Source organism: Suricata suricatta, chromosome 4 (genome assembly GCF_006229205.1).
Source record: "Suricata suricatta isolate VVHF042 chromosome 4, meerkat_22Aug2017_6uvM2_HiC, whole genome shotgun sequence".
Taxonomy (NCBI): Eukaryota; Metazoa; Chordata; class Mammalia; order Carnivora; family Herpestidae; genus Suricata; species Suricata suricatta.
The window spans coordinates 68,503,416-68,515,387 of NC_043703.1; the positions used below are offsets into that span (position 1 = coordinate 68,503,416).

The window sequence follows — 11,972 nt, forward strand, 5'->3', positions numbered from 1 at the left end:
ACTAATTCTTTTCTGTGTCATCATTACTTAAATTTTTTTAGTTCTAAAATGCCCATTTTATTTTTTATAGCTTCTCTTTCCCTGCTCAGAACTATTATCTTTCCATTTGTTTCAAGACTGTTCAACCTTACTTCATGAAACATAGTTATTACAGCTGCTTTAAAGGTTTTTTTGTTTTGTTTTGTTTTGGGGATTTAGATCATCAGAATACATATCACCACAGGGTGGACAGCTGTTGAGTGTTTTTTCCTTATGAGTTGTTGAGATTTTCTCTCTCTCTCTTTTTTTTTTTTGTATATCAAGTAAATTTAAATTGTATCCTAGACATTTTGAATATAATCTCATAAAATTCTGAGTCCTTTTGAAATCCTCTGGGATATAGAACTTCCAGTTCTAGCCAAGTTGAAGTAAGAGTCTAGTTTCACCATCTCTTGGAAATAACCCCCCCACACCCAAAGGACAAAATATATGCAACAGTGGTTTTCAAGACACTGGATATCAGGCCATTAAGGACAGCAATCTCTAAGGGATAGGAAACAGATAGGGAGAGCTAGAAGACTGCCCCTTTAAATTCCGTAAGAGACCATGAAGCAGACCACAGTGGCTTCCCTTAATTGAGTAGATTAAGTTGAACATCCATCCATGGAGACCAAAGTGGCTAGACTTCACAGTACAAATAATGGAGATGGGAGAGATCTGCAGGGACCCCCTTTGAGTATTCTGAAGAATACTGACCATTGTACGTGTGTGAGGAAACTACTTGATGTTAGCAAATAACCACCCCAGAAGGATCAGAGGAAACATTCTTTGGAGTTCAAGCAGGACCAGAAATATGACCTGTTTTCACCAGCCAGAAAGGAAAACCTTATATCCCATGAAACATCTAGTAAACTACTCAGAAGTATCTTATTTCAGCAGTGAGAAATAATGAGCCTTAGGTTAAATGCTGCTCTGACAAATCTTAAAAGCAAGACACAAAAAGACCAAACATTTTCTTAATTGCATCCCAAGAAAAAATAAAGATTAAGAATATTTATAGGAAAGCAAAAAACATCCAGCACCTAATAAGGTAAAATTCATAATACCTGGAATCCAGTTTAAAAGTCACCAGCCATGCAGAGAAGCAGAAAAATATGACCAATAATGAGAGCAAAAATCAATCAATCCAGAATTGACAAAGCTGTTAGAACTATCAGAGCCATTAGAAATTACTATAACCATATTATATATGTTCAGAAATTTAAGTAGAGACATAAGAAGATATATCCAACTACATTGAATGGTATTAATAGGTTAGATATTATTAGAAATAAAGATTAATGAACTTGAAGACAGAAATAGTAACATTCCAAGCCAAAATATGGAGAAAAAGAAATCCAGAAAAACAAAATCAGTTAACTGTGGGCTAATTTCCAGAAACCTAATATTAGTGTAACTGAAATCTCTAAACTAGAGGAAGCAGGAAGAAAATTAAAAGATTTTAAATAGTAGGAGAAAAATCTCCCAAATTCAATAAATGCTACAGACCCCCATAATCAGCAGGTTCACTAAGCACACACTTGCTCAAAAATAGTGACAAAAAGAAAACACTTAAAATCAATCACAAAAAAAGAGTTGTCAGGTAGGAAAGAATGAAAGTAAGGGTGACATCAGATTTCTTATTGGAAGCAAGGTAAACAGGAAGATTGCAGACAGCATTCTAAAAGTGATAAAATAAAAAATATTTTATAGAAATATTTACCCAGTGAAAATATCTTTCAAAATTATATCAAAATAAACCATTTTTCAGACATAAAAAAAAGCTGAAATAATTCATTGTCAGCATGAAATAAATGTTAAAGGAAGTCCTCCAGGCCAAAGGTAACTGTTTGTTCATATAATTCTATTAATTGATTATCAGATTTCAAACCACACACACATATATATATAAATAAAAAAGAATAGAGAATACCAGATGTATAAAATTTCTTTTATTTAAATGTCTTTCAAAATAAATTTTTTACACATTGGATGAGGAAGCAGGTTCAACTATATGTTGCCATTCAAGACAATATATGTGTGTCTGCACATTTTGTGCACGTGTGTGTGCACATACCTATATAGAATCTTGACTTTTATTTATACCAGTATATATATAATAGAAAAAGTTCTACCATCCTAACATTATAAAAAACTGTTGTGACCATATTATCATAAAAACTATAATTCAGAGCAAAGAATATTATCAGAGATAAAGAAGTTTAATAATTATAAAAGAAACGACTCATAAATACGGCAAAAGCTTTTATGCACCTAATAATAGAACTTCAAAATATTTGAGGAAGAAATTAATAGAATTGTATGAGCAAATAGACAAATCTAAGCTTATATTCAGAGATATCTATACTCCTTTATCAAAAATTGATAGAACATGGATAAAAACTCTAAAAAAATTTTGTAGCAAACTGAATTCAATAATATGTTAAAAGGAAAATACAACAAGGTCATGTGGGATTTTTTCCAGGAATACAGGGCTGGTTTAACATTAGAAAATCAGTCAATCAAAAAGAATAAAATCTTGCCATTTGCAAAAACATGGATGGAATGAGAGTGTATTATGCTAAGTGAAATAAGTCAGTCAAAGACAGACAAATATCCTAAGATTTCACTCATATGTGGAATTCAAGAAACAAAACAGATGAACATAGGGGAAGGCAAGGAAAAATAAGATAAAAAACAGAGAGGGAGGCAAACCATAAGAGACTCTTTTTTTTTTAATTTTTTTTAAATTTTTTTGAGAGAGATCAAGAGAGACAGTGTGAGCCAGGGAGGGGCAGAGAGAGGGGGAAACACAAAATCTGAAGTTGGCTCCAGGCTCTGAGCTGTCAGCACAGAGCCCGATGCGGGGCTCAAACCCACAAACTGTGAGATTATGACCTGATCCAAAGTCAGACACCCAACCAACTGAGCCACCCAAGTGCTCCAAACCATAAGAGACTCTTAAATACAGAGAATAAACAGGTTGCTGGAGAGAAGATGGGGAGGGATGGGCTAAATGGGTGATGAACATGAAGGAAGGCACTTGTTGGGATGAGGGCTGGGTGTTAAATATGAGAATCACTGGTGCTACTCCTGAAGCCAAGACTACATCATATGTTAACTAACATCTAGCACCTAAATTAAAAAGAAAGAAAGAAAAAATCATTCTGAATCATCATATTAACAAAATAAATTAGAAAAAATATATTATCATGTTAATAGGTGGAGACAAAGCATTTAACAAAATCAAACATTCGTTCTGATAAAAACTCACCGCATCTAGGAGTAGAAGGAAGCCTTCTCAACCTGGCAGACAGCATACATAATGGTGAAAGATTAAATTCTTCTCCCTAAGACCAGGAATAAGACAGAAATGTTGCTCTCGCCACTTCTGTTCAGTATTGTACTGGTGGTTCTAGTCACTGTGATTAGCCAAGAAAAAGGAATAGAAATTGTCCAGATTTAAAAAGAAGTAAAATTTATGAAAAGAATTTGGTAAAATTTTACCAAAATAAATAAAAGCTACTAGAACTAGTAAGTAGATTTAGCAAGGTTGCAGAGTCTAAGTTTAATATACAAAAATTAATTGTATTTCTATCTATTAACAACAAATACTTAGAAATTGAAATTTAAAAGCAGTAACACACATGGGGTGCCTGGGTAGCTCAGTTGGTTAAGTGTCCAACTTTGGCTCAGGTCTTGATCTTGCAGTTTGTGAGTTCCAGCCCTGCATCGGGCTCTGTGCTGACCAGTCAGAGCCTGGAGCTTGCTTCCAATTCTGTGTGTCTCCCCCTCTCTCTCTGCCCCTCCCACACTCATGCTCTGTCTCTGTCTCTCAATAAAAAACAAACGTAAAAAGAAGTAAAAATAAAAGCAGTAACACACAATATCATCCCAAAATATGACTTAACAAGGAGTAAATCTGACCAAAAAAAGTATGCAAGACCTGTACAATGCAATCCAAATTAAAATTCTGGCTGGAATTGTTTGTTTTTGTTTGTTTTTTGTTGAGGGTAGGTAGACGTTGACAAGCTGATTCTAAAATTTTATTGAAATACAAAAAGAATGTAAGTTTTAAATGAAACACAAAGTTAGATAATTAACTCTTCTTGATTTTTTTTTTTTAATGTTTATTTATGTTGACAGAGAGAGTGCATGTGAGTGTGAGGGAGGGGGCAGAGAGAGAGGAAGGGAGAGAATGCCAAGCAGTCTTCATGTTGTCAGCCCTGAGCAGGAAGCTGACTGAACTCACAAACTGTGAGATTATGACCTAAGCCAAAATCAAGGGTCAGATGTTTAACCGCTTACCTGACTGAGCCTCCCGGGTGCCCCAAACTCGTCCTTCTTTCAAGGCTATTATAAAACTGAGGTAATCAAGATAGTGTGGAGTTGGCATGAAGATAAATAGATCAGTAGAAAAGAAGAAAGATTCTAAATATATATGAACATATCAACAAGTACAGACAACTGATTTTTGACCAAGGTACAAAGACAGGTGAGTGGTAAATTGGATATCCTATGCAAAATAGAGAGAGAGAGAGAGAGAGAGAACTTTATGCATCATATCATTTATAAAAATTAACTCAAACCATAGATTTAAGTATCAAATCTAAAACTATTTAACTTCTGGAAGAAAATAAGAAAATTAAAAGATAAGCTACAGTCTAAGAAAAAAATACTTTGTCCATTTTTAATATTGAGTTCACTATTTCCTTATTGAGTTTCAAGAATGCTATAGATAAATGTCTTGTAAAAGATGTATGTTTTAGAAATACTTTCATTTTGTTGTCTTCTTATTCCTTAAACAGTCTCTTTTTTTCTCCTTATTTTTATTTAAATTCCATTTAGCGGGGGCATCTGTGTGGCTCAATTGGTTAAGCATCTGACTCTTGGTTTCAGCTCAGGTCATGATCTCACAGTGTGTGGGTTCGAACCCCGTGTTGACAGTGCAGAACCTGCTTGAGAGTCTCTCTCTCCCTCTCTCTCTGCCTGTCCCCTGCTTGCTCTCTACCTTCCTCTCTCTCTTTCAAAATAAACAGATAAACATTTTTTTAAATGAAACAAATTCCATTTGGTTAACATAGTTTGAGTTAGAGGTATAAAATTTTATGACTTGAAGAATTTCATGATTCATCACTTACATACAACACCCCGTGCTCACCACAAGGGCCCTCCTTAATCTCTATCACCTATTTAACCCATCTCCCCACCACCTCCCCTTCAGGAACCATCAGTTTAAACAGAGTCTTTTAAAGAACAGACATAGGGTGCCTGGGCGGCTCAGTCAGTTAAGTGTCCGACTTCGGCTCAGGTCATAATCTCAGGATCATGGGTTCACAGTTCATGGGTTCAAGCCCTGCGTCGGGCTCTGTGCTGACAGCTAGCTCAGAGCCTGGAACCTGTCTTTAGATTTGGTCACTCTTTCTCTCTCTGACCCTCCCCTGCTCACACTGTCTCCCTCTCTATCTCTCTCTCTCTGAGAAATAAATAAAAACATTAAAAAATTTTAAAGAGCAGACATGTTTAATTTTGATAAGGTCTGCTTTATCAATGTGTTCATTCATGGATCATGCTTTTGGTGTCATATTGAAGAAATCTTGCCTAACCCAAGGTCACATATGTCCACTCCTTGTTTTCTTCTAGAAGTTTTATAACTGTGGTTTTATATCAGGACTATAATTTACCTTATTACATTGGGCAAAACATAAAGTCAAAAATTTTTTAAAGTTTGAAAATATTTATAAATCAATGAAGGACTTACATCCAGAGTATATAAAAATACTAAAAACTCAGTAATAAGAAAATGTACAACCCAGTAAAATAAGCAAAAACAATGAATAGATATTCCACCAAAGAAGATATACAGGTGGCAAATGAGCTTATGACAAGATGTTCAATATTATTAGTTATTAGGAAAATGCAAACTAAAACCACAGTGAAATACCACTAGTCACCTAATAGCATAGCTAAAGTTGAAAACACTGGTAAAACCCAATATTGGCAAGGATGTGGAGGAAATAGACCTTTTGTGGGCTGCCTTTCATAGGTCAGATTTTTAAATGGTGCAATCACTTTGGAAATGAGTTTGGTAGTTTCTTGAAAAAGTTAAGCACATACTTCCTATGTGATCCATCCTGCCTCTTCCACCCAGGAGAAATGAAAACATATGTCTGCCATTTGGGCTTTTTGTTAATAGCCCAAAACTGTAAACAACCCAAATGTTTTTAGTAGAGGTAAACCGAGAAACATATTTTGTATATCCACATGTGTTAGTCTACATCGACATGTATCAGTTTCTGAGGGCTGCCAGGACAAAATGGTGGCCGAAACCACAGGTATTTATTGTTTCACAGCTCTGGAGGCTGGAAACCTAAAATCAAGGTGTCAGGTGTGGTTCCTCCTAAGTGCCGTGAAAGAGACCAGTTCCAGGCCTCTCTCCTAGCCTCTGGCAGCCTCAGGAATTTCTTGGCTTGTAGTTGATGTTCTCCCTGTGTGTTTACACCATTTTTACTCTGTACATTTCTCTGGGTCCAAATTTTCTTATTGTATGAGGACACCAGTCATATTGGGTGAGGGACTACCCTAATAACCTCATTGTAACTTGACTATCTCTGTACTGACTCTATTTCCGAAGAAGGTCACGTTCTAAGGGGCTAGAGGTTAGGACTTCAACATAACTTTTGTGGGGAGGGAGGGGGGACCCATAACACTCTGCAGTGGTTACTAGTCTGCAATTAAAAGAACATGATTCTAAAAACATTTATGAATGAAAGAAACCAGACCCTCCCCCCCAAAATAGTACGTACTGTATGATTTCCATTTCCGTAAAATGCTACAAAATATAAACAATCTATAAACTATTTACTTATATTATAGAAGACAGACCGGTGATTGTCTGAAGCAAGGGATATGTGAAAACTTTTGTTGGTGATGAATGTTTGCTATTTTTATTGTGATAATTGTGGCCACGCAGACAAAATGATTTAGAGACAAAACAATCAACTTCAGTCAGCAGAATGCAACAACACAGAAAAGGAATCCAATTATGGGCAATTGGGTATCATTATCCAGGACAAAGGAACCAGTTTTATTTCCCCCTAGCTTCACCATCCTGTCAGTTATGCAATCTGTGTGGACCTACCTTAGAGACAGTGCAAGTTTGATTCCAGACCACTGCAGTCAAGTGACGATGAAAAGGTTGTCCTGTTTTCCTAGTACACGTCAAAAATTATGTTTACACTGTCCTATAGTCTATTAACTATACAATAGCATTATGTCTAAAAAAAAGTGCATATCTTAATTAAAAAATACTTTACTGCTAAGAAATACTGATCACCATCCGGCTTTTGGTGAGTTGTTATCTTTTTGCTCATGGAGGGCCTTGTCTCAGTGTTGACAGCTGCTGCATGTTTCTCTGAGGCCGTGTTCTATGTAATACATAGGAGTATCAGTTTTGCCAATTATTGGATCCTTAGCCAAGATGTTTAACTTTTCTGGGTCTCTAAGTGAAAGAGAGATCATCGTATCTGTTGCAATTCAACTAGATTTGATAATATATGCAGTTATTCCCTGTTAACACAGAGAAGAGAATTTTTTTATTTATTTAATACACTGGCATAGTACTATTTGCCAGCCATGGTTCTAAGCAGTGTTCAAATATGAATTCATTTAATTTTAATACCAATCAGATAATGGAGGTATTATCTTCCTCATTTTTAAAGTTTGAATAATGTACCCAATGTTACAAAGCCATAATATGGCAGAGTTGGGGACTTGAGCCAAAGAGTAGTCTGGGTTCTTAACCACTGTGCATTACTGCCTTATATTTGGGATTAAATGTAAACTTTTACCAGGAAAAAATCCATGTCACTCACTAAAAATGACAGGCATTGTATTGAAGCAACAGTTTGATTATCCAACACTAAATAATACTTCTGCTTAGGGATTTCTATTATCTACCAAAGTTTGTAACACACAGTAGGCATGCACAAATATCGATTAGCTGACTTGCCACATAGTCAAGTCCCAATTAACCAAACTGACAAAACAGAGATCAGACAAGTACTAGTGAATCATTTATTTTTGGTCTCTGCCTATGTAACATGCTAGGGCCAGTTGGAGAGGGTTTTTGTCTACAGTTCCCCTTCCTAAATATACTTCCCTTGCACATTTACTAAATTGTCTCTCAGACATTCTGCAAGCTGTCAGTAGATTTTCTCTTTCTCTCATTAAAAATATCATTTTCTGTATCTTGGAAGTCATTTTACTCACTTAGCCAATGTGAATCTGTAACTAATCCCTTTGTTAGCTCAAGGGCGGCCAGTGGGTTTCATCTAGAGTGTCAGCTCTGGGCAGTTGGATCTCCCTTGGAACAATGGATGGAAATGCGCTAAGGCTGTCCCCTGGCAAAATCATATGGCGCTGCATCTACTGGGGACTACGGGAGGCATGGACACGGGGTCACACTTGTGGCCATGCCTGTGTCCCAACCCCTTACCCAGTACTCCGTGTCCAGCCATCAGAGTACAATAATGGTGAGGGATTCAAGCACCACTGTTAGAGGATCCTCATACGGTAAGAAAGACGTCCTCACTTTATTAAACTGAAGTCCAATAAAGATAGAGCCAGCAGCATTGATCTCCGCTGTCCACTCTTCAGAGTCAGCTGGGATTCTCCTCCTCTTAGATCCTCAGCTTCAAGTGGCTGGCCTCTCAAATACGTGATTCAGGCATCCAGGATCATTAGAGATCCCTTTAACCTCAAAGCTGAGAAACTGGAGATGATGCAAGTCAAATCAAAAGTGGAAATGGAACCTGAGGACCTATTATTTTGGCAATTGAATGTAAGAATCCTAGTTTTGTGAGCTTTGCTTTATCTATCTATGAAATGTCACCAGTTTCTTGAGGATGAATCGCTGGAAATAATATATTTACAGAATAAAGATAGGAAATATCTGAAAATCATTAGAATTCATTTTCCTAACATTAACTTAGACAAAATCAATTACTCCATTTAATGAAGTACATGAAGGGAGCCTGGGTGACTCAGTCAGTTGAGTGTCCGACCTCAGCTCAGGTCATGATCTCACAGTTCATGAGTTCAAGCCCCGTGTCAGGCTTGGGGCTGACATCTTGGAGCCTGGAGCCTGCTTCAGATTCTGCGTCTTCCTCTCTCTCTGCCCCTCCTCGACTCACACTCTGTCTCTCAAAAATGAATAAATGTTAAAAAAATATTTAATGAAGTATATGACAACACTAAAAAATATTATTTGAAATGCTCTATGAAGGAGGAAGTTAGTCAATTTTCTTCCATCAAGTGTCCCACTTACTAGGAATCTAAGGAAAAGGTCTCTGTATGAAGACAATGAAAAATAAAAAATAGTTCAGTGGAAGACTGAAGAAAGAAAGGGCAGAGATTACCGAAGAATACTGCACAGTCCTCAGAGCGTGTTAACTTGTCCTCGTGTTCCTTTCCTACTGTACAGAGGCACAGGACTCTGTGTTCATTCCTTCTCCTCAGAGACCTCTGGCAGCCTGGAATACTCCACTGGTGCTTGGATTTCTTTTCCCATCGCCTGTGGCACTTCTCTTCAGAGTAAAGATTTCAGGCCCATCTATCTGGTGGACCAGCCTGAGACACCCATGAAAACCTATGGCAAAAAAAGAAATTACAAAGTTGTATAAAAATATTTCTGCCATTTTCACTTTAGAACATTAGAGATAAGACTTTTAAAATTGAAAGTAGCTTAAAATATCTAGCTATTAGTTTTGATTTTTTTTTAAATAAACTGCCTAAATGAAACTGAACCTTTTATTCCTAAAAAAAAAAAAAAAAATGGATAGAACTGTGTCATTTCACAAGGTGACTTTTTTTCCAAAGCCTTTTTGACTCTCAACTTAAAAAAGGATAACATTCAATAATAGCTAAAAGCCTCACATTATTCAATGCTCTTTGAATGTGGTCTCTGATCATGGTGTTTTTGGATCCACTCCCTTTGTAACAGCTGCCCAGTGATCCATTAAAATGACAAGTGAAGGGCCACATGGTGGGCTGAGTGCACCTAGTGCAACTGTGATAGGAGAGATGACAAAAAGGTTTCTTCTAGTCAGTTGCAGAGATGCCTCTACATCTGGGAGCAGAGGGAGAACTTTTAAGTTAAAGCATAGAATGATCTTTGAAACTCCGGGGACTGGAAATGCAATTGAAGAGCTATGGTGCCAAATGAATCAAAGTGATTTTAAATTGGTATTCGAAACCAAAGGATGCAAAGCTCATTAAGAGGATTTGCTACAATAATGTTTCAATTATTACCTCTTGTCAATAGGTCAAACTATCATCTTTATGAAGTTTTATGGGCATCATCAAGTAGATGACACCATCCATGGTTATCCATTGTTAACTGGATATCCATAACAATATCCTTTGTTAATATCCATCCATTGTTAAATACAATCAAACCTAGATTATTTATACTACCAGAGCTTAGATGGACGACAGAGAATTGCAGGTCACCTCCCTGGGATTTGTTTTAAACCAACAACCGTTAATACTCATGAGCTTACTAATACAGAGATCAAATTCTATAGCACAAGCTTTGAGAAACACAAATGAGAAAACTTTCCTTTTTTGACACAGGTTTCTTTAAAGGACTCCATTTCTAGTTAATATGAGCAACAAGAAATTGGATTAAGAAATAAGTGCTATATGATTTCTATCTGTTTGATTAAAAAATTAAAGTCATAAATAAGAGGCCCATGTATTTTCTTTTTAACCTTCTATTTTAAGATAATTTTAAATGTACAAAAATTTGCAAAAGAGAATGGAATAGGGGCGCCTGGGTGGCTCGATCAGCTAAGTGGCCGACTTCGGCTCAGGTCACCATCTGACGGCTCCTGGGAGCCTGCTTCAGATTCTATGTCTTCTTCTCTCTCTGACCCCCTCCCACTCATTCTCTGTTCTTCTCTGTCTCAATAATAAAACATTAAAAAAAAGTAAATAAAGAGAATGGAATAGAATCCCATGAACCATTTTACCCATCTTTCCCCAATGGTGACTCTTTTTATAACTGTAGTATGATATCAAAATCAGTAAATTGACATTAGCATATTACTATCAACTAGATTAAGACATTATTCTATTTCACCAGTTTTTACACAAACGTGTGTGTGTGTGTATAACTAACATAGTTTTATAGGCAAGTTCTGCCAAAATTTCAAGAAGTAGATTATTCCCAGTGTATATTAGAGGAGTACCACATGAAATGTCAGTATTTGGCCAGTTGAAAATCAACTCTAAGTTGTAAACTTGATATGATTCCATTTGTGCTACTGAAAATTTACAACAATATTATGCTCTTCAATTTTGTTTTCTTACTGAGTTTATTTTTATTGTTTTGATTTTTTTCCACAGAAGTAAACAATATGGTATCTTTGAGAGCAATATAAGTAGTTTGGGGGGCACCTTGGTGGCTCAGTCAGTTAAGCATCCAACTTCACCTCAGCTCATGAGTTTGAACAGCTCATGAGTTTGAATCCCAAGTCTGGCTCTGTGCTTATGGCTCAGAGCCTGGAGCCTGTTTCAGATTTTGTGTCTCCCTCTCTCTCTCTACTCCTTCCTGCTCATGCTGTCTCTCAAAAATAAATAAAGATTTAAAAAAGAAAGAGGGGTATCTGGGGGGCTCAGTTGGTTAGGATTCTGACTTTGGCTCAGATCATGATCTCATGGTTCATGACTTTGAGCCCTGCATTGGGCTCTGTGCTGACAGCTCAGAGCCTGGAGCCTGCTTGGAATTCTGTGTCTCCCTCTGTACCACTCCTCTGATCACACTCTGTCTCTGTCTCACTCAAAAATAAATAAACATTAAACAAAATTTTTAAAGAGATGTAAGTAGTTTTTTATATCAATTTAAACGAACATTTTACAGGTGAGGCAAAGATTGTTTTGGATTTTCTATG

At 36.6% G+C, this 11,972-nt stretch overlaps 1 long non-coding RNA gene across 1 annotated transcript; it reads right to left on the reverse strand.

The window, feature by feature from the left end:
* Positions 1 to 3,342: 3,342 nt before the first annotated feature.
* Positions 3,343 to 10,034, reverse strand: LOC115289586. Its single transcript, XR_003907697.1, has 3 exons — positions 9,955 to 10,034; positions 9,438 to 9,667; positions 3,343 to 3,440 (listed from the first exon to the last, which is right to left on the reverse strand). It is a non-coding gene; the product is annotated as an uncharacterized LOC115289586 (long non-coding RNA).
* Between the last annotated feature and the right edge of the window lie 1,938 nt (positions 10,035 to 11,972).